The 13467-nt window shown below is 46.6% G+C and overlaps 1 long non-coding RNA gene across 2 annotated transcripts; it reads right to left on the bottom strand.

Moving 5' to 3' along the window:
• Nucleotides 1-532: 532 nt before the first annotated feature.
• LOC117867445 lies at nucleotides 533-13461 on the bottom strand. Of its 2 annotated transcripts, none has more exons than XR_004643412.1 (4): nucleotides 13232-13461; nucleotides 12994-13016; nucleotides 9691-9878; nucleotides 533-1672 (listed from the first exon to the last, which is right to left on the bottom strand). It is a non-coding gene; the product is annotated as an uncharacterized LOC117867445 (long non-coding RNA). The 2 variants fall into 2 exon arrangements; XR_004643413.1 differs by lacking the exon at nucleotides 533-1672 and adding an exon at nucleotides 4446-4766.
• Between the last annotated feature and the right edge of the window lie 6 nt (nucleotides 13462-13467).

The raw sequence follows: 13467 nt of genomic DNA on the forward strand, positions 1-13467 counted from the left end.
CAACCTGCCCTTAAACACCTCCAGTGATGGGGATTCCACAACCTCCCTTGGAAGCCTGTGCCCCCTAAGAGTTAGAAAGTATTTTCCTAATATCATAAAAACGGGGAGTCCGGTGGCACCTTAAAGACTAACAGATTTATTTGGGCATAAGCTTTCGTGGGTAAAAACCTCACTTCTTCAGATGCATGAAGTGAAAATTACAGATACAGGCATAAATAGATATTGGCACATGAAGAGAAGGGAGTTACCTTTCAAATGGAGAACCAGTGTTGAAGGCCAATTTAGTCAGGGTGGATGTGGTCTACTCTCAATAACTGATGAGGAGGTGTCAATACCAAGAGAGGGAAAATTGCTTTTGTAGTGAGCCAGCCACTCCCAGTCCCTATTCAAACCCAAATGAACAGAGTTAAGTTTGCAAATGAATTGTAGTTCAGCAGTTTCTCTTTGAAGTCTGTTTTTGAAGTTTTTTTGTTGAAGGATGGCTACTTTTAAATCTGTTATTGAGTGTCCAGGGAGATTGAAGTGTTCTCCTACTGGCTTTTGTATGTTACTATTCCTGATGTCTGATTTGTGGCTATTTCTTATAAACCTATTATCCTCTAGGTGCTTACAAGCTGATTGTTTAATAATTTGATCCAGTATCTTCCCAGGTATCACTTAGTTTTGGGCTTGGGAAGGTTTAATATGCTCAGTTTTACTGGGTCTGTTTTCTATTGAATCACCCTCTTGGTAGCCAGGGAAGGTGAGCCGGTGTTGTTCCTGTCCTGCTCTCAAATACCACTCCACATGCCCTGTAGAGCCCAGACTCCCTCTGCCTGGAGGTTTGTTTGAATAAACACAGATATCAACAATAAGGTAACAAAGTTCAGCTCAAACTTTCTGCCCAGACTTGGGTTGGTCAGCGGGGTCCTCCCTCAGGAATGCTCAGCCCATGTCCTAGAGATCTTGTTTCTAAGACAGCCACTCCCATCTCCTTTCTCTCTGGCTGGGACAACAAGCCGCCTGCTTCAGGGAGTCTCCAGGACCCATGTACCTGCTTCTAGTAGGAGCAGTAGACTGTTTCAGGCAAATACTGCCAACCTGTTAGAGGCAGATTCATTCCCTTATCTGGGATTTTCTTTATTTTGAGTGATGCTGTATTTTGTTGGGTGTTTCAGCTTGCTGCAGAGGTTGCTTTAGCTGGTCTCCCTTTTCCGCAGGCCTGATCTATGTTACATAGGGCGCAGCCTTCATGCTAGTGAAATCGATTAGCCATTGGAGCGTATCTTGTTCAGGACTGTCAGATCAGGTTAGGAGGAACATTTTGTTGGTTGGTTGTTTTAATGCCAACCAGACGATGTGATGGCTAGGATAATATTTTTGTTTTAATGTATCTTTTTTTGTAACAGAATGGACCAGAACTGGGGTGGGTCTGCCAGGGACAGTGAATGCACTGGAGACACTGATATATCACCAGTAACATTGTGTCAGGACCAGGAGTCTTTGGATCCAGTGGCCCTTTCTTTCCACAGGGAGCTGTGCACAGCACCAGTACTAAGCATTGTATGGTGAAAATACTTGACTAAGACTGAATAGTCGAGCATTCTTTGTTGCATTTTTTCCATCCCGCACTTCAGCAGCCTTGCTTTGGGATTTCACATAGACAGGATAATAAACACTGTAGTGAGAATGTCTAACAAAAGAGAGAGAACAGGTAACCTGTCAGTTCATGTAAAGCATCAGCATTTCCTCATAGCAGGGCTTGACAGACATAGAACATTACTAGCACTAATCTTATCTGTCTATCTATCCCCAGACACCCCCTCTATCTATCTATCTATCTATCTATCTCTAGGTCCTTATGCTTCACCCATCATTGCACCGGTTATCTGAGTCCCACTATTAAAGCACTACTGAAATCAGGTTATCACTTGTCTTCAACAGTTATGTAAGACATCAGATTTCCACTCCCACATTGCAGGCATTTTACTAGATAATACAATGGAGCTCGTTTTTCAGAAGGAATCTCCCAATATGGACAATTGTCTGCATGGAAAGACATCAGCACATACAGTAACGAAGCACATGCAGCTTGCCTCACCGACAGTAATAATAACAATAAGCCTCCCATCAACTGTGGAGACTCAGACAAGTGCACAGAATACGCTTTTCTTGCCATTCTCCTGTGTCACCTCTAGAGAGTGCAGTTGTACAGGAAGAAATAAAAACTGCAGCACAAACTCCAGCTGGTAATCTGTGACTCAGGATATTCAAACAGACAGTAAAGATGTCTGCCTATTTTCAGCTGTGCCTGGATAGCAGCACTGGGGCACCAGCTTGGGGCAGGAGGGCATTGGAACCCCCATGCATTCTTTAGCAGTATGAAAGAAAACCCTTCTCAGGCACTGAGATCAGGATGTAAGTCACGTGAGTACACGTCATGTGCTAAATCAAGTTAAATGAGTGAATCAGCAGATCCCCAGTGCAGTTAAAGGTGGGCAGCCCACAGGGTGAGCCTTCCACCTCCTCCCCACCACCACATCATGCCAGTGTACCTCAATCCCGTCTTGGAGGGATTACCTCTTGGGGTGAAGGGAGGTCAGTCTCCAGAGACCATGCAGTTCTTGGTTTGTCTGCCAAGAATGCCCACAAGGGGACCAGTATATGTTGTCAGTGTTTGTGGTGTGTTTTGTATCTACATAGACACCTGGCTGCTAGGAACTGGACTGAGATCACCAATTCCTTTCACACAGGGTCCACTGAATGCCTGACAGCTTTTGCTCACTGGAGCCAGTGACACAGAGGTGAAAGGCTGCATATCACCCCCATTACAAATCCCTTGAGCACTTCCCAGCTCTTTAAACCTCTGACCTGAGCTCCTAGCCCTGTGCCCTGCCTGGAAAAGGCATTAAGTCTTGGAATTAATCCTTTGGGATGAGGGTCTCCACTGAGGAAGGTGATGCTCCCAACCTCCAGAAGAAATGTAGGAGGGGTGAAAAGAATAGTACCCTATGCCTAAGGGGAAAGGTGCAATCAGAAAAGGAAGAACAGATCTCAGCAGTATGTGCTATGCTTCACCCCAGAGGGTAGAAAAGTGACCAGGAGTCAGTCAGATCTGGAATGGTTCTTGGCTTCTTTATCTAGTGAGACTATGTTGCACTTCCCCAGCTGATGTCCCTGGTGCTCCAGATGTAGCCGTGCAGCAAAGTGGGCCGGCTCTTCTTGCCATGCCCCAGACACAAGTATCTTCCCAAGTGAACACTCCACAAGAGGCTGCTGCAGTTTGAATGTTTTGGTTGCATGCTCAGGCATTCATGTGCTCATGGCTCAAGCTTCCTGTTCTCCTGGAGACAGGGAGACAGGCACCAGGATTGTTATTGGTGGGCCATCCAGAGCCAATGGGAAGTGAGCATCTTTGAAGGAGGGCTGCAATTGGGAGGCTACTAGGGAATAGACTGTTGCTGCCTATGGATGAAGCTGCAAGTCTGGCACGGTGAGCACTGCACAGATAGACACCATCTAGATGAAAACGGGAACACACATGCAGATCTGTAAAGAGCAGCAGCGGTGCTAGAACTGGGGGTGCTGCTGCACCCCCTGGCTTGAAGCGGTTTCCATTATACATGGGGTTTACAATCTCGTCCAATAGCTCTCAGCTCCCACACTATGCAAATTGTTCCAGCCCTCTGAAGAGCAATGCTCAGTTCAGGGGCCATTGGTTGCCACTTGTGACCCCATGTGTGCTTCCCTTTCCACGTGGCAGCTGGTCTCTGTGGGAGAAAGATAGCCTTTTGCTTTTAGAGCCTAGGCGTCCCCTTTGTGCACGTAGCAAGGGAGCCGTGTTATGGTCCCTGCTGTGCAGTTTAGGCTTCACAAGGCATGGTGGGCAGTGGGGGTGAAATGCCAAAGCTAGCTCCCTTTAGTCTGAGGATGTCACTGCTGTCTAGTGATCCACAGGAGCCACTGGGAAGATGTTGGAGCTCCTACGTGTAAATTGTGCACGTTTGCCTCAACGGCAGTAGCTGAAGAGAACACCACGTCATTTATAGCGCTTATTGCCTCTCACCTGATGGCTCATGACCACCCTATTGATCTGAGATGCACAGATACTGTGCCACAAGCTCACTCACCCTCCTTTCCTCATAGTTTGTCCTTACTTATGCTCCCATACACCCTTCAGCTGATATCCCAGAAACCTCCCCTGCCCAAACAGGAAAAACATTGGTGGCAAAGATTTGCTCAGCCAGTGAGGGCTACATTAAAAGAAGGAACCAACACCCTTTTCCTTGCACCTATACAATAAGGGGTCTCAAACCTCTATAGCTTGTCCTGCCCTGCCTGGGTGCTCTCTCCTCTAGCCTGTCGTATTGCTGCTTCAGTAATCACAAATGCTTTCAAATAGATAGGAGGCAAGGGGGAGGGAAGTTTAGTACTAAGAGATTCTGAAAACATCTGGGACACTGTCCTTTCCAGTGCAGTATCTGGTGAAGACACGGAGTTGCTACATTCAGTGGGGTGTTGGTGATGAACATTCCCCCAGTCTCAGCTCCCCGGGTCCTTCATTTCTGTCTGGGGTCTCTGCATTCCACTACAGCCCATCTCAGATCTGTGGGTGGTGGAGCCTTCAGCAAGGTCACAGCAAGCACTGACAGGCACTGATGGGTGAGTCATGCTGCAGTAGCCAGGGTTGCTAGCAACAGGTTTGTTGATCAGTATGCAGTCTAACTCCTGGTCTGGGGTCTCGTTTAAGAGCAGAGCGCAAGGTGTCACAGATTTGTTGTGCAGGGCTGTGGAGGAGCAAGGGCCATATTTTCAGTACCGGTGCTTGTTTATCTAGAGCATAGTGAGATTCAGCTCCTAGAGGCATGTTTCAAACCAGGTGACATTGCATTAATTAAATTAAAATGGGAGATCCGGATTGGGCTGTTGGGGAGAGCTGTTCATTGTAGCTCCAGTCTGGCAGATCAGGGAGTGAAAGTGGGGGCAGAAAAGCTGACCTGGATTGAAAACAGAGATGCAGGGGTTAGTGAGGGTACAAGGGGCTTTTCCTCTTTATTACCTAAACTACCAGTCAGTAAACGCAGTCCTTGGGTGTTCAGGGTAAATGATGGCTAGGAAGAGTTCTGTACAGAAGAGAGGGGAGTTAAGGAGGCGCTCCGAGAAATTACTGCCAGTGGCTGTTTTAGTCTCCTTGCAATGATGTTCTGTTCAACTTGCCAAGGAAATGTTTCTGTGCCCATGTATTCCTCCTAACGCTCACTTCCACACCCCGGCAGCCGTTCCCACTAGTTCTCAGCTAACGCAAGCTGTCTTACTGACTTGTCTTATAAGGGAAAGAAAACCTCATGGCGGTCGGATAACTATAGCGAGTAACATATCCTCTCAGGATCATTGCATTAGTCACCTTTGGCCCTTCTCAGCCAAAGGCCTCTGGAGAACAGCTCCTGTCCACCCATCTATCCAGCCAGCTCATCTGCCTGGTTCCCTGATGCAGGGCAAACACTTCTTCTGTGCTGCTTCTTACCATCTGCTCCATCTCTTCTCAGCCCTGCTGCAGGGTAAAGGCCTCTCCAGCAATGTCCCTCCCCATCCATCCCAGCTCAGCGAGTGCCCCTTCAGCACTGATCACAGGTCTGAATGGACACAGATTTGGATGGCCTCTCACCATGATTGCTCCCAGTCTAAAATGTTTTCTTTTGTTTTTCAAAGAGGATTCAGGGATACTCTGAGCTGTGACTATGATCTAACATCTGATCTAATTTATCTCAGGGTGACATATACTGTTGGTCTGTATCTGTCATAACACATCGTGAAGGGCTGTGATATGGCATGAGTGGTGCATCCCAGCATGGCACATCCTAACATACAACTGCCAGCTAGGACATTTATGGAGATCCCAGGAAAACAGTATACATACAGTGAGAGTGTGGGGTGGGGAGGCCAAACAGCCCTGAGCAGGGGATTACTGACAGTCAAGGGACCACAGACACTGAACTCACCGCTAGAGGAGTGACTGTGTCTGGACAGTAACTCACTTCCATACTCTTTGTATAGACATGATGGTTAATTGAGTCAGCATTGAATGGATCTAAAAATGGTGAATGTTTTACTCAGCTATTTTCATAGGTTCCATGTAAGAGAATAAATACAATGAAATAGACTGATCACAATGGAGGGTGACGTGGAGAAAGTCATGCTATGTAGAGGTTTACCAGGGACTTGCATGGAGACCAAGTTGGATAAAGTAAGAGAGAAAATCAGGAATACATTGTTTGCTGTTTTTTGAGTTGTGTTTTTCCTGATGATAGTCCTTGAACCACAGAGTGCTCAATCAAAGGCCCTGATTGTGCATTCTGATCCAGAGCAGACCCATGCAAGGCTCCACACAGGGGCAGGAGTCCATCTGCCTGGGTCAGCTTGCAAGATCAGGGCCTAAGAATCACCTCAGGGAGAAATCCAATCAGCACCTATATCGTAATCTATATGGGCAGAGACATCTCTGAGAAACTACAACCCATTGTGGTTCTCCCATAGAGAGAGTAGTAGATGATGTTCAAAATATCACCAATGCCTGGTCTACACTGCAAAGTTAGGTCAACAGAAGCTGCCTTGCGTCAACCTCGTTGTGCACATGTCTACACTTAAATTTGTCTCCCACGGATGTTAGCACCCCCTTACAGTGACACAGTAACATCACCTCCCTGAGCAGTGTTGAGCCACAGTTGATGGACTGTGGTAGATACAATGCGAGTGTAGATATTGCATTACTTATGTTGACCCTGACTGTCCTCCATCTGCTGTCCCACAATGCCTGGCACTGACTGCTCTGGTCACAGTTGTGAACTTCACTGCTTAAGGTAACAGAGACGGGAAGGTCCCTTCCCTTTGAAAGCCCTGACAATTTTTGAAATGCCTTTTCCTGACTGTCCAGCTTGGCAAGCACACCTAGCAGCTCTCCACTGTTGTGTGCAATTGCCCAGCTGACTATGAGGGCTGCATGCTCCTGTGCCCTGGCTTGGAGTTGACAGGAAATATTCGATCTCCTGGGTCTGTGGGGAGAAGAGGCTGTGCAGGCACAGATATGGCTCAGCTGTAGAAATGTGGACATCTACAAGCAAATTGCATGGGGGATGCAGGAGCAGGGGTATGATGGGCCACCAGCAGTGCTGCGTGAAAGGGAAGGAACTGCGTCAGCCCTATCAAAAGGCCAGGGAGGTGAACAGTCAATCTGGTGCCAAGCTGCAGACCTGCTGCTTTTATACAGAGGTGCATGGCATACTTGGTGGAAACCCCACCACCACCCTGCACACCACTGTGGATACCTGTGAGAAGCCCGAGTCACAGGCCTTAGCATGAATAGAAAGAGCATGGAGGTGGAAGAGGAGGAGGATGCGGGACATGTGACTGGGGGATCCAGCTATGCCATGAGCCGGGACCTGTTTGGGACTGCACCGCTGTCCAGTCCTTCCCAGCAGTTGAGCACAGGAAAGCTCAATGCAGGGGAAGGAACCTCAGCTACTTTTCCCCTTTTGCTTCACAGATATTATGTAGTACCCAGCAGACAGCCATAACCACTGAGATTTTTTTCACTAAGATCCAATCTTGTGAGTAAATAACGGCAGTGTCCCTTCAATCTACCAAAGGCACATTCAACTGTCATTCTGCACCTGCTGAGCCAGGAGTTGAATCTTTCCTTGATGCTGTCGAGGTGGCCCGTGTATGGCTTCATGAACCAGGGGAGCAAGGGGTAGGCTGGGTCCCCCACGATCATGACTGGCAATTCAACGTCACCAATCAGGGCCAGCTCTGGCTTTTTTGCCGCCCCAAGCAAAAACAAAAAACGGGGCAGCCAGAACTGCAAAGCAAAAAAAAAAAAAAAAAACCTGTGGCGCGGCCGGCGCAGCAAAGCAGGGAAAGAAAAAAAACCCCTGCAGGACGTCCAGAGCGCGGGTGCAGGGGGACTCCCTGCGCTGCAGTGGTGCCCTGGCTAGCGGGGGGAGAGGGAGTGGGTGGGAGGGAGCGGGGGGAGTGAGAAGGGGGCCGGCCAAGGCTTCAGCGGGGTGCTCGCCTCGTGGCCCTGACCGCCACGCCGCCTGCCGGGAGGGCTCCGTGCCGCTCCGGTTGGCGGGGAGGGAAGGACGCGGACTGCCCTGCCGGGCTTGCTGCAGACCTGGCACCGGCTGGGGCAGACGGAGCGCACAGCCCACTCCCAGCAGGGCGCTCCCCTCCTCCGCCCCCTTCAAGGCAGCCGGATCGGCGAACAAAACAAAAACAAAAAAAGCGGCTGTGACACCCTAGGATTGGGCGGAATGCTGCCCTGTAGAATCTGCCGCCCCAAGCACGAGCTTGCTCAGCTGGTGCCTGGAGCCAGCCCTGTCACCAATGGTGATCCGCTAGTTGGGAAAGAAAGTCCCTGCTTGTAGCTTTCTGAACAGTCCTGTGTTCTTAAAGATGCAAGCATCATGCACCTTCCCTGAGCAGCCAGCGCTGATGTCGATGATCCACCAGCACTTGCATAACCATAGGAAAGCAGGCTTTTCTGTTGATGTACTCTGTAGCATGGTGGTTTTGTGCCAAAATAGGGATATGCGTGCTGTCTATTGCTCCAGCACAGTTCGGGAACCCCATTACTGCAAATTCATCCACTATGTCCTGCACATTGCCAATAGTCACACAGTCCTGTGTAGCAGGAGACAATTCATGGCCCTGCACACTTGCATGATCCCACAATGGATTTTCCAACTTCAAAATGATTTTCCACTGACCAGTAGCAATCTGGTGTTGGAAGTTTCCATAGTGCAATCACCACTCACTTCTCCACTGTGAGTGCAGCTGTTGTCCCTGCACTGGAAGACTAGGGCAACCTCAGCACACAGATCCAGGGATGTGGCCTTGTGCATCCGAAAGTTCTGCAGCCACTGCTCATCATCCCAAGCCTGCATTGTGGTTCTCCCTAGGTTCCACAGCAATCTGTCCTCCAAGAAATCATCACGTTCTCTGCTGATTTGATTCTTCTTGTGGCTCTGCAAATACTGAAGTATTGTGCATCCTGCGCTTGCAGTGCTTATGACAACAGTGCAGAGCTGTGCAAGCTCCATGCTTCTGTCAGAGATGGCAAACATCGAGGAGGGATACCCGGGTTCATGGGATTTTTTTAAAAAGGCGTGAAAATTATGGGATGTAGACTACATTACGGGATGTAGACACTTGCATGCTAGGAAGTTGATCCTTGCTCCCCGTCACTCCTGCATGACTCATTTCTGACCCACCATGCATTGCCAAATCTTCCCAAAATTCAGTGCGCTAGATAGTGGGAGGTTGCACACTGGGGTATCTGCTCATGGTGCGCCGCCCTGTGCATCGACACACGCACTCCTAGTGAGTACACAGAGTGCTGACACAAGGAGCCACACCGCGGTGACTTTATGCAATGTAACTTGGTTCAGCAAAAGTTTGTAGTGCAGACACAGCCTGGGAAGTGGACTAATGGCAGCCCCCAAAGCAGGAGTGGCTGTAGTCCACGAAAGCTTATGCTCTAATAAATTTGTTAGTCTCTAAGGTGCCACAAGTACTCCTGTTCTTCTTTTTGCGGATACAGACTAACACGGCTGCTACTCTGAAAGCAGGGTGTGTGTCATACGGGAAAAATACAAAATTGGCAAGAACCAACATTTAGTTTGGCAAATTTTGAAAATATTTCAGAAAACATACCTGGGAAGAGCTCTCAAAGCAACACACTTCTCTGCTGAGATCCTGATTGATCCTGGCTGCCACAGGCTACAATGGCACATTGGCTGATTCGCAGTTACACAAGAACAGAGCAGTCACTCTGGAAGGGAAAGCTGTTGAGTCATACCGTCCATCTCTTTCCCAGTTTTGTTTAGTAATGTTCAGTAAACCTAGTGGTTAGAACAGGAAGACAGGAAGCCTGGGTTCAATTCATCCCTCTGACACTGACTTACTGTGTGACTCTGTGTAAGCCATTTTCCCTCTCTGTGCCTCAGTTTTCCTCTTTGTGACATGGATAATACCACCTTCCCCTCTCACAGAGCTTAACTAATTTTTGTAATTATTGTGTGTGAGACAAACCCATTGGACGAAAGGCACAAGGGAAAGGGAAAGTAGTGTTATTGGTGTGGCTAATGCAGGAAGTATATGTGTAATGGGGTCAAGTGTCACTTCATTTCTTGGAATTACCGCATACCTGATTGACACAGGGATACGGTCTGACATGACACCTTTATTCCAGCTAATAAACAGGTGGCATGTCAGTTATACTCACGTATTTTGCTCTTGTTGATACAAAAGAGGTGACAAGCCAGTTCACTTGGACTACCTCCCTCCAGAACATGTTTTTCCTGTATAACCTTGTAACCCGTAATTAGGGCCTCAACTGAATTGTGGGGAATGATGGCAGGTTTCATGGGCTAGTAAAAGCCAAACAATTCCTGATTCTCTTGCATTTCACAGTTGGTCATGGCTAAGCAAACAAAAGTGCCCACCTCCAGGGACGCTTTTATTAACAGATAATGAACCGGTGAAAGTTAGTTTCTAATCAATATACAGTAAATAAGAGAATAAAGTTTAAAATGTCAGTCCCCTGACAGGATTTGAAGCAGCACTTTATTGGCTAATTGTTTATGCCCTTTGCTCTGCGTGCTGTTTTTTATGCTGATAATTTCCCTTAAAACAATCAGTGAAAGTGGCAGGTCATAACAGCAATTTATAATAGCTAAGTTTCTTTGATTCATGCTTTTGGATGTATTTTAATATTGGTATTGATTTAATTTGTTACAAAGGGTCAGACTGAGATAGTACCTGGATGGGAGGCCTCCAAGGAAGAGCTAGATTTAGCAGTCTGCAGTGCTGTGCCTCTAGCAGCCAGCACTCAATCTAATCTTAATTTTACCTCTCTAATCTACCACAAGTATTTATAGAACACCAATTACTATAGAATGTAGGCCCCATTTCTCCTGAGTCAGTTCTGAATCAGTGCCCCACTGTGGTTCACTAGGGGGTGATGTACTGCTGGAGGTGCTGTCTTTGTGCTCAGACATAAAAGCAAGCTCACGATGGTTTGAAGTCACTAAAGAACCTATGGCACTGCTACAAAACACCAATATCCTGGCCAAATTCCCACTTCAGGTCATTATAATGTGTCTTGAATAAATTCCCGCTACCCTTTCCCTGGAACACGGTATTCTTCTCTACTTCCTGTCCTAAACAATTGTGCAGTGCTGATGTGTGTTCTCAATGGCCTTGACTATACTAGAAAAGTTACACTAGTGTAACTAAATTGATTTTAAATTGATCTAGTTAAACTAGCACAAGTCCTTAATGTAGGCAAACAAACTGGTTTAACTCTTTCTTAGATCAGATTAGCTTGCATCAGTAAATTACCAAATTAAACTAAACCAATGTAACATGGCCTGATAGGACCATCTGAAAGGGTAGCACAAGCAAATAGCCTAACAGGGCTTCAACAAAAGGGGACTAAGTGTACATTTATTTCATGTTTGGTTTAACAGCTGCCATAGAAAGTCACAGTTTGTAATGACTTTTGTGTCCACAGGTTATGCTGTGGCTTATTACATGCCATGACCTGTTAAAGCAGCCACAGCAGATCCTTATCAGCTGCACCACATAAGAATTTTGCCCTCCTTGTTATGAATTTTAAAGGCAATGCAGTCTGCAGGAATGAGCACAGGGCTGGAAGTCAGGAGATCCTGATTTCTAATCCTGAGTCTACCACTGTGTCAGTGTGGCCCTGGGCAAATCCTTTCCCCACACGGTCTCAGTTTCCTCATTGGTGAAATGTGCATAGTAACACCTACCTCCTAGGGATGTTGTGAGAATTAATTAGTTAAAACCCATACAGTGCTTTGAACAGATAACGCTCTACACAAATGCTAAATATTACTATTGTAACACTTGCAATAAGAGCATTTATCATTTCTAAGTTGTTTTTAACATTCCCTATGCTCATAATGTTTTAGGAGACTGAGCAATATAAGAAACAAAATCCATGCTTTAGATCTGGCTGCTTGGCATGTGGATGGCTTTGCTTTTGTGTCATTAGAATGGATTAACGCGTCAGGTGATGTGCTACAAACATCTTTGGCAGATGTGTGACATCCAAACTCTCTGGAATGGCTGGCAGCTCCAAGGCTGGGTTGATCAAATTAACCTTCAGTTTGCCTATCCCAATGCTTATAACAACATATGCTGGCGATGATGCAGTGATGACAGTAACCAAGTTTTGATAGTCATCTATACATGCCCTGATTTTCCTGATGGGAATCCAAGAATATGGGGTCAGACTCTCACATAGTGTAGGTCAGTGTAACTCTGTAGCTTTGCTGATTTGCACCAGCTGAAGATCTGGCACATTGATTCCAGATAACCACTATTCCTATTCCCACCCCCAGGGTTTTTACTCAAGATTAAATACTACCTGATAAAAATATAGATGTTGCTTCCTTGAGCACTCTAAATATTTACTTTGGAAAACAGTATGTACTCATGCCCACATATTTCTGATTATTGCTGTTATTTGATGGCTATCAAGAAAAGCCTAGGAAACTCAGGTAACTAGGGGTTATCCTCAGTGCCTGTTGAACAGTGTCCCCTGTTGGGTATCAAGTACAAGTTAGTTTACAGGGAGTCTCACAGGAAGTTGTGGTTTTGTTTTGATTTTCTTGTGTTAGCATTATCAACAATGGTTGGTGTGCAACATATTCCAATTTCATAGCCAAGGTGCCTCAAACTATCTTCATGCTATTACTTAATATGTATTGAGCACTTTACAAACTATAGGGGACACAGTCATCTCACGTACGACTCAACGTTTGTATTTGGTAAAAACAAACTTTTCCAAACCCAAAGTCCAATAGAACTGTTTCCATTAATTTGCCATTGAAATGTCAGTGTAAATAACTGTTTTCAAACCTTCCCCTAAAGCTTGTCCCCATGACTCTGAAAGGGAAATAGACTATAAGCATAAGTGAAACTGACCTCAATGATTTCCATTGCGCAATCTGAGAGAGAGAAAGAAACAAAGAGAGCAATTAAACAATATGCATGAGGAAAAGTGAGATATTTAAATTCCTCTGGTATTAGTCTATAGGAAAAGAAATGTATGCGTCTACAATATGTGATTTTTAATTAATCCTCACAGAGCACCAATGTGAGGTAAGTATTACCCCCCACTTTACAGATGGTGAAACTGAGGCAGAGACATGCAGTGACCTACCCAAGTTCACAAAGGCACTAGAGGCAGGATTCGAATTCCAGAGTTCATGTGCTCAGGTCACTTAGCCTCTGAGCTAGATACAGGGCAGTGGCTATTCTACAATGGCCCGGGCCGGGGAGCTGGGTCCTGGACATGCCAGCGGGGCTCAGGATTTTTACCTCTCACCTGGGCAGCACCCAGAGAAAGGCAGGTCAGTGTCACATCTACACTTCCCTTATGGGACCCCGCCTCTTCTC

Source organism: Trachemys scripta, chromosome 18 (genome assembly GCF_013100865.1).
Source record: "Trachemys scripta elegans isolate TJP31775 chromosome 18, CAS_Tse_1.0, whole genome shotgun sequence".
NCBI lineage: Eukaryota > Metazoa > Chordata > Testudines > Emydidae > Trachemys > Trachemys scripta.